Source organism: Neophocaena asiaeorientalis, unplaced genomic scaffold, assembly GCF_003031525.2.
Source record: "Neophocaena asiaeorientalis asiaeorientalis breed wild unplaced genomic scaffold, Neophocaena_asiaeorientalis_V1.1 scaffold5, whole genome shotgun sequence".
NCBI lineage: Eukaryota > Metazoa > Chordata > Mammalia > Artiodactyla > Phocoenidae > Neophocaena > Neophocaena asiaeorientalis.
In genome coordinates, this window is record NW_020174698.1 from 7,607,483 (window position 1) to 7,616,973 (window position 9,491).

General features: G+C 36.6%; 1 non-coding gene across 1 annotated transcript; it reads left to right on the top strand.

The window, feature by feature from the left end:
* The first annotated feature begins 7,537 nt into the window (after nucleotides 1-7,537).
* Nucleotides 7,538-7,644, top strand: LOC112409194 (U6 spliceosomal RNA). Its single transcript, XR_003005123.1, has one exon. It is a non-coding gene; the product is annotated as a U6 spliceosomal RNA (small nuclear RNA).
* The last annotated feature ends 1,847 nt before the right edge of the window (nucleotides 7,645-9,491 follow it).

Sequence of the window (9,491 nt, forward strand, 5' to 3'; positions counted from 1 at the left end):
TGCAAATAGACAAATTTACAAATAAACATGTAAAAATAACCTTCAAAATTGAAGACAAAATAAGCTTTCTTTATTCCTTTTGCTCCCACTATAGTCCTGGAAATGAAGCCTCTTAGTATTTGGTTATAGAGGGGCTGATTGTAGGGAAAAGAAAAGATGATGTTTTAGATACAAACTCAGGGAGAACAATTTTAAAGTTGTATCTTCAAAGGTATGTTTTCTTGTAACAACTGTGAGTGTCTTTAATGGGATGAAATGTGTCCACCTAAAATTCATATTTTGAATTCCCAATCCCCAGTACCCCAGAATGTAACCATATTAGGGGACAGGCCTTCAAAAAAGTGGTTTTGTTGAAACGAGGCTTAGAGGGTGGTACCCTAATCCAATATGACTGGTGTCTTTATAAGAACCAGGAATGATCAGGTACTGAGAAAAGGCCATGTGAGGATGCGGTGTGAAGAAGGCCATCTGCAGGGCAAGAAGAGAGGACTCACAAGAAACCAACCTTTCTAACACCTTGATCTTGGACTTCCAGTCTTCAGAATTGTGAGAAATAATTTTTGTTGATTAAGTTGTGATATTTTTTATGGCAGCCCTAGTGAACTTAGTATCTCAATCTACTATGTATAAGATCTTCAAGGCTACCTTGCTTTTCAGATTTACTGAGGTGGCTTTAAGTTTGATCTACCACATTTTATTTTAGGTCAAATTGTCTTAAGCTGTTAAAGAAAATACTGATTCATTCCCTATAGAAAAAACATTGAGTGATGTAACCATAATGTGGAAACATGAAATTGCAAGTAGAAACTAAACACTGACAATTATTTTGCAATATGAAGTGAACATGGATACCTCAGGATAATTCCCTCCAGTAAAGAAAATGTAACTTCTCTACCTTTTTATTCCCAGATTTTACCACATAGTACTCAAATTTTTATAGAATGGTTGAATTGATAACTGAATAAATTCATATCATATTTCATAGTAGAGGTTCTTAAAGTGTGGTCCCTGGGCCATCAGTTTCAATGCCACCCAAGAACGTCTTAGGAACAATCCTGAATCCAACTCTAGACTTATTGAATCAGAAGCTCTGGGGCCGTGCAATCTGAGTTTTAAAGGCCTTCAAGAGATTCTGATACAGGCTAACATTTCAGAACCACTGCTGTCACCACATAAATCCAAGTGTCTCAACAATAAATGAATGACTTTGAAAATGTGTGTGGGGAGAAAGCATTCCTTATCTTATAAACAAATTGAATTATTTCTTCCAGATATTATTTTAATAACAATTGATGTTTATTAAAATGGGAAGTGTTTTGTTAATTATTTGGATTCCAAATCTTGTAATATTGCAAATAACTCATTAGTATAATATTAAATATTGACAATATAGTAATAAATTATAACTTCTTAAAAATCTAAATTGTAAGTAACATTTAAAATATTTATGATGGTCTTTCAAAAACGACACAACGTAATATGTCATACTTATACAGCATACCATTAGTAGCATTTGTCAAACATTAGCAGTACTCCTAGTTCATCCAGTATTACTCACCTAACAATTACATGGTAGGAAAGACTTAAACGAAACATGAATCCCTAACGTTTTCATGTCACCTGTAATTTGATGAATGATTCTCAACAAATTAAGAACTTTTATAAATCTTCAAATAAAATAGTAAAAAGGAATTATCTCTAACAAAGGTATTATCTTTTGCTGCTCTTTATTTTCTTCATCTCCAAGTGAAGCAATGATTTTTAACTGACTTAGATTTGTCAAAAGAAATACATTAGAACCCACTTCAAAACAAACACTTCTAAAAATCTTTCACATACGTAAACAGCCTCCCTGTAATCAAGTTTCACTACTATTTTCTCAGCATGGGAATGTTTTCATTTCATAGTACAGTGTTCAAAGGGAGCAGAAAAAAGAAAACCAAAAGAAGTATCTTTGTTACTCACAGAATTTAGAACCAGTGAAAAATCCACTACCTAATCTGCTTGTAGTCATAATAAATTACATTAAATAGCAAATACTGTATTTACCTCAATGATAAAATGTTTTAAACTTGCTCGCTCTTTAATTATAGCTTTTGCACTCATTTGTGTTACAAAAGGCTACTGTATTTTTGTAACACAGAGTGAGAACTGAGAATTCTCATGTGGTTTTTTAAGGTCACTATGTCATCACTGAATAATTACTAGCCCCAGGTTTGACCCTTAGTTGGCCAGCCAGTTTTGTGGACAAGAAGACTGTGATTAATTGGAGTCTAGTGGAGTATCTAATAACTACAGTAAAATTTTAAAGTAATCATGAAGGAAAATAATATTTCAAGGTTTCTATAACAACTGTAATATAATATGGACATAAAAAGTTCTATTTATAACAAATAGAAATAAAAATCTATATAGTAGTGCTAAATACTTCTGTGGTTTGCTGCCCATATTCAACATGAAAGAAATGCTAAATTTCTGTTAAACATTAGGGAATATAAAGATGTCTTTTTCCTAACCCATGTCATAGAATCCCTGAATTCTATAGATCTGAGACGCTCAGGTTAAGAACTCTGGTGTGGAGGAGTATTATAGAATGCCATGAAGTTATCATCAGTCAAAGGCAAAGTATGGGGAATTCCACGGGACATAACATCCAGTTACTTCAACAAATATTGTGTGTGTGTGCGTATATATATATATGAGTTTTAAAAAGACAAATATAACAGATTTTTTTTAACTTAAGGGACATTCAACCAAATGCAGTGTTAAGATTGTAATTCAGATAAACCAATTATAAAACACATTTGGAAAATGTCAGGTAAAAATGAACGTGGACTGGGTATTCAACTGAGTTTATTTTGCTAAGTATAACAATGGTATTATGATTAGGTTTAAAAATTCTTATTTCATATAGATATATACTGAAGTTATTGTGGATAAAAATTAATATGTTACCTTGACTTTGTTTTAAAATACACAAAGAAAAAAGAGAGAAGGTATTGATGAAATAAGAGTAGCAGAATATCAGTAGGGATATTTTTTGAATTTTATTTATTTTTTTATAGAGCAAGTTCTTATTAGTCATCCATTTTATACACATCAGTGTATACATGTCAATCCCAATCTCCCAATTCATCCCCCCACCACCCCCACCTGCCGCTGCTTTCCCCCTGTGGTGTCCATACGTTTGTCCTCTACATCTGTGTCTCAATTTCTGCCCTGCAAACCAGTTCATCTGTAGCATTCTTCTAGGTTCCACATGTATGCTTAAATATATGATATTTGTTTTTTTCTTTCTGACTTACCTCATTCTGTATGACAGTCTCTAGATCCATCCACGTCTCTACAAATGACCCAATTTCATTCCTTTTTATGGCTGAGTAATATTGCATTGTTTATATGTACCATATCTTCTTTATCCATTCGTCTGTCGATGGGCATTTAGGTTGCTTCCATGTCCTGGCTATTGTAAATAGTGCTGCAATGAACACTGGGGTTCATGTGTCTTTCTGAATTATGGTTTTCTCTGGGTATATGCCCAGTAGTGGGATTGCTGGGTCATATGGTAATTCTATTTAGTTTTTTGAGGATCCTCCATACTGTTCTCCAAAGTGGCTGTATCAATTTACATTCCCACCAACAGTGCAAGAGGGTTCCCTTTTCTCCACACCCTCTCCAGCATTTGTTGTTTGTAGATTTTCTGATGATGCCCATTCTAACTGGTGTGAGGTGATACCTCATTGTAGTTTTGATTTGCATTTCTCTAATAATTACTGATGTTGAGCAGCTTTTCATGTGCTTCTTGGCCATGTGTATGTCTTCTTTGGAGAAATGTCTATTTAGGTCTTCTTCTGCCCATTTTTGGATTGGGTTGTTTGTTTTTTTAATATTGAGCTGCATGAGCTGTTTATATATTTTGGAGATGAATTTTTTGTCCATTGATTCGTTTGCAAATATTTTCTCCCATTCTGAGGGTTGTCTTTTTGTCTTGTTTATGGTTTCCTTTGCTGTGCAAAAGCTTTTAAGTGTCATTAGGTCCCATTTGCTTATTTTTGTTTTTATTTCCATTACTCTAGGAGGTGGATCAAAAAAGATCTTGCTGTGATTTATGTCAAAGGGTTAACTTCCTATGATTTCCTCTAAGAGTTTTATAGTGCCCAGCCTTACATTTAGGTCTCTAATGCATTTTGAGTTTATTTTTGTGTATGGTGTTAGGGAGTGTTCTAATTTCATTCTTTTACATGTAGCTGTACAGTTTTCCCAGCACTACTTAATGAAGAGACTGTCCTTTTTCCATTATATATCCTTGCCTCCTTTGTCATAGATTAGTTGACCACAGGTGTGTGGGTTTATCTCTGGGCTTTCAATCTTGTTCCATTGATCTATATTTCTGTTTTGGTGCCAGTACCATATTGTCTTTTTTTTTTTTCTTTTTTTGTGGTACACAGGCCTCTCACCATTGTGGCCTCTCCCGTTGCGGAGCACAGGCTCCGGACGCACAGTCTCAGCGGCCATGGCTCACGGGCCCAGCCACTCCGTGGCATGTGGGATCCTCCCAGACCAGGGCACGAACCCGTGTCCCCTGCATTGGCAGGCGGACTCTCAACCACTGCGCCACCAGGGAAGCCCCCATATTGTCTTGATTACTGTAGCTTTGTAGTATAGTCTGAAGTCAGAGAGTCTGATTCCTCCAGCTCTGTTTTTGTCCCTCAAAACTGCTTTGGCTATTCAGGGTCTTTTTTGTCTCCATACAAATTTTAAGATTTTTTGTTCTCATTCTATAAAAAATGCCACTGGTAATTTGATAGGGATTGCATTGAATCCCTAGTTTTTAAAGCTGGATCCATGGGGTTCTATTACACCATCCATTATAATTTTGTTGATTTTAGAATTTCCTTAATAAATAGATGCTAAATGATGAAAAATTGCCGGAAGCCCTTAAGATGAAAGAAATTTAACCTAACTTGATAGGAAATGGAGCTCCTAGAGGGTTTACATCCAACACATCCTTCCACATATCCCATCCACTAGACCCAACTTTTTATTGCAGCTGTTGTTGCAGCTACGAGCTGTGCAGAGGTTGACACCTGCATCTTACTTCAGCTCATCCTCATCTCTCTCACTTTCTAGCAAGAGGATGATTCTCTATCCCACAGTTGGAATTTTCAGTAGGAGTCTATTCAGCCATTCTGATACACAGGCAAATCTGGTAATGTAAGGGAGTTAACACCCCAAGGGCATCCCTTGACCAGTGAGAGACTGGGGATGATGAAAATTACTCCACTTTTCCATTTCTCCAGGAGACAATTCTGCAGCCTCCCCACTGGTCTTCAGTGGAACTTAGTCCCAGTAGCTCTCAGTGGTCATCCTAACTACCTTTGGATTATCTGTTTCACTCTGTCAACTGCCCCATCCTTGTTCCCTAGAATAATTTAGTGAAATAAGCTGTCTGGACATAAGTTCTTGTCTCAAGCTCTGCTTCATAGGGAACTTAAGGAGTAAAAGAGTAATTAGATTATAAACTATGGTGAATTTTTAAAGCATTAAACAAAGCAGTTAAAATATTATGTCAGTTAAGTGCCCTGGGAAGTCACCTCTGAAATAAAAGGCTTTGTTGAGCTATAATGCCAATAAAAGGTAAAAGTTGGAGGAAGCAGAATCTTGCAGAGAAAGACTTGAGGTCATGATAGTGAAAATCTGACACTTATGAAAGGAAAAGGAAGCTATAAGAAAGATTGGACAAGGAGATATTCTAACAGTGACATAGGTTTAACAAAATCTCAGCCAACCAATTGGGAGCTCTGAAGTAAAGACTGTCTCATAGTAGAGTTCTCTCTGTATTGAACAGATATGCCAGGACCAGCACCTGTAGCGGGCTCAGTCATGACTATGGGTTGGCTGGGAACAGCATGGATTGTCTCAAAGGCTAAGATAGAGACTGCAATTCTTCCAGCTGTAGATTATGAGATCACTGTATTAACTACAGTTGAACAAAATGTATTGATACTTTCTTGGAGGAAGATTCAAACAGCCCACCTCCATGGCTGCCAAAGGTACATTAAAAAAAAAAATAATTCATATATTTGATTACCTCTCTTTTTTCTAACCTTAGTGAAAAGGACTATATGAAGCTGAAGTTAAAATGCAGTAATCATTGAGAAATATAATTATACATTGTTAGTCACTTGTGCTGAAATAATGAAGAAAATTTCACCAACTCTGTGATCTTGTAAAGTAGTCTGTGGCTGTGTTCAGAGATGAGTGAGAAAAAGAAGTTTGAATTAATATTCTAAAGGTTGACATGAGGGATGTGCACTCGGAGTACTGCAGGAGCTTCTCAATGGTAGTGGAAACAGTCACCACAGTAAAAGATTACAAGGGCTCCCAGAGAATGGGAAATTGAAAGCATAAGTACATGAACCATATCAGCACCAATGTATTTCTCACAGACTGTGATCCTCCTTTCAAAAAGTCTCTTTTCTGGCCACTTTGAATCCATAAACAGGAAGTCGGCTATTAACAAGGCAATGTGATTATACATTAAAAAGAAGGACCAATCCATAACTATTGAAGACTTAAGTATTAACAGTTACAAAGCATGTGTAAGTGCACCACAAAAAAGTCTAGACATAAACCTCACAACATCCCATTTGCCATTGCAAAAAACCAACAATCAAAACCAGTACTACATGTCTATCATACTGAATCTTTTTCCTTTTAGAGTTCTGCCTCATCTTATCATATTTAATCAACTTTAGATAACATTTAGGAAGCATATAACTGGTCACTCTTTTTTTTTTTTTTTTTTTTTTTTTGCGCGGGCCTCTCACTGTCATGGCCTCTCTTTTTGCGGAGCACAGGCTCCAGAGCACAGGCTCCAGATGCACGGGCCCAGTTGCTCCATGGCATGTGGGATCCTCCCAGACCAGGGCTCGAACCCGTGTCCCCTGCATTGGCAGACAGATTCTCAACCACTGCACCACCAGGGAAGCCCTATAACTGGTCACTCTTAAATTGATCTCACCAAGTATTTCCAAACAGTCTTTCTAGTATTAATTTCTAACACTATTCAATTTCAAGACAAGAATCAGTTGAAAGGTATTGAGGGAGCATAGCTGAGGCATTAGACCTGAAGTGCTGTAGCAATGCCCATGGGAAAGGCTTCATTTGCTCACAACTCTCCATGGCTTTCGAGAGACTGCTTTTTGTCTTTGAGAAAGCTTATAACTGGAGAAGAGGACCCTTAGGCAATTTCTCATGGGAATAACAATCACAGATATTCTTAGAGAAAAAATGACTGTTTCTCCTTCCCTGTCACAACTCGGGGAGAAAACTTTTGTTATGGTCAGTAGAAGTAAAAGCACAGCTCTGTCTGAAGAACAAATGCAGAAAATATAATCATCTTGCCTTTCCTATCAGTTACTCATTAGAAAACTACTACCATAATTCAGTTTATCAAATTTCCAATTAATTGTGTACATGATTCTCATTTGCTACTTAGGATAACTTAGAAAACTATTATTCAAAAAGTTCTGTAGTGCTCACTTCGGCAGCACATATACTAAAATTGGAACGATACAGAGAAGATTAGCATGGTCCCTGCACAAGGATGACACACAAATTCGTGAAGCGTTCCATATTTTTATGAACGGATAAAGAAGATGTTGCACATATATACAATGGAATATTACTCAGCCATAAAAAGAAACGAAATTGAGTTATTTGTAGTGAGGTGGGTAGACCTAGAGTCTGTCATACAGAGTGAAGTAAGTCAGAAAGAGAAAGACAAATACCATATACTAACACATATATATGGAATCTAAGAAAAAAAAATGTCATGAAGAACCTAGGGGTAAGATGTGAATAAAGACACAGACCTACTAGAGAATGGACCTGAGGATATGGGGAGGGGGAAGGGTAAGCTGGGACAAAGTGAGAGAGTGGCATGGACATATATACACTACCAAACGTAAAATAGCTAGTGGGAAGCAGCCGAATAGCACAGGGAGATCAGCTGGGTGGTTTGTGACCACCTAGAGGGGTGGGATAGGGAGGGTGGGAGGGAGGGAGACGCAAGAGGCAAGAGATATGGGAACATATGTATATGTATAACTGATTCACTTTGTTATAAAGCAGAAACTAACACACCATTGTAAAGCAATTATACTCCAATAAAGATGTTAAAAAAAAAAAGCTCTGTAATAAGGATATTGAGAGGGATAACAATTTTATATCAGCAGTCCAATTTACTATACTGATTTTTTTGTGCAATATTAATATCGTTCATAAATGTCCTAATGTTCTTGATTTTTTTTATCTTTATAGAGCATAAAAAGAAAAGCTCAACCAAGCGCTATTCCATTTTTTATTTATATAACAGCAAAATCTGTATGTATCTAATAACTGGTTGACTAACCCAGAAACACTGGAGATAGGTCTATAATTAGTTGTTACATTTATATATAACAGAGCAAAATACAAGCAGCTATTTATGGTTACTGCTTCACCGATTCTGAGAATAAATTTGTAAAGTCATGTGTGCATGGTGTAACCGTTCCATTTTTGTTGTGTTCAATAATATACACAGAACATTCCAGTGATTAGGGGATTGCCATATCACATTACCCCGTGATGAGCAACATCTCTTATTCAGTGATGAATTCAACAAATTCTTTCCATGTTTACCTCATGTCATTTTATAATTATAAATATCTCATAGATGCAGAGCCAAGCAAATCATTGATGGCAGAAGGAAAATAGTAGAATGACAAAAGGCAGGTCATAAAGATGTCTGACAAGGAAGAGAAGTGGAAGAGGCACTTGCCAACACTGAATACTCTGCTAACCACTCCCTGTTAGGAAAGATCCAAGTGTTGTATTGTCCAGAGGTTCAAGAATCCTTCCTCCACCCACACAAAACCTTTCTTTAAGTCAGTAAGCACAAGCACTTAATGAACATCTGCTATGTTCTTACCTTGGAATTTGGACTACGTGGGATTCAAATACACATCAAGTCCGGACAGGCGAGGAGTTTACAATCTATTTGTGATGCTGTAGGTAACACACAAAATCATTAAGGCCTAATGAGTGGGACTTATCTAAAGGAAATAGTAGACTGAATCCAAACAAACTCAGTAGGGCTGAGGGTATCTTCATGGAGTAGGTAGGGCCTGTGATGAGGCTTAAGGGTTGGCCATGATTTTGTGAAACTAAAGGAAAAACAATTTCAAGCACTGGAAATAAACACATAGGGTTAAGTTGATGTTACGTATCCTGATAGAAATAATCCTCTGATTTCTAATGGAGTTGATTAACATGGTTATTGGAGAGAATGTGGGTAAGCATTTTAAGGTACAGGGAAAACAGAAATAAAAATTGTCTATACAAAAGAAAAGAAAAAGATCAAACACTAAATGAGAGGTTCAATGATACAGAGCAGTGAGAGACAAATAAATACTTGTGATGACTGAAGTACTCAGTGATATAGGGCA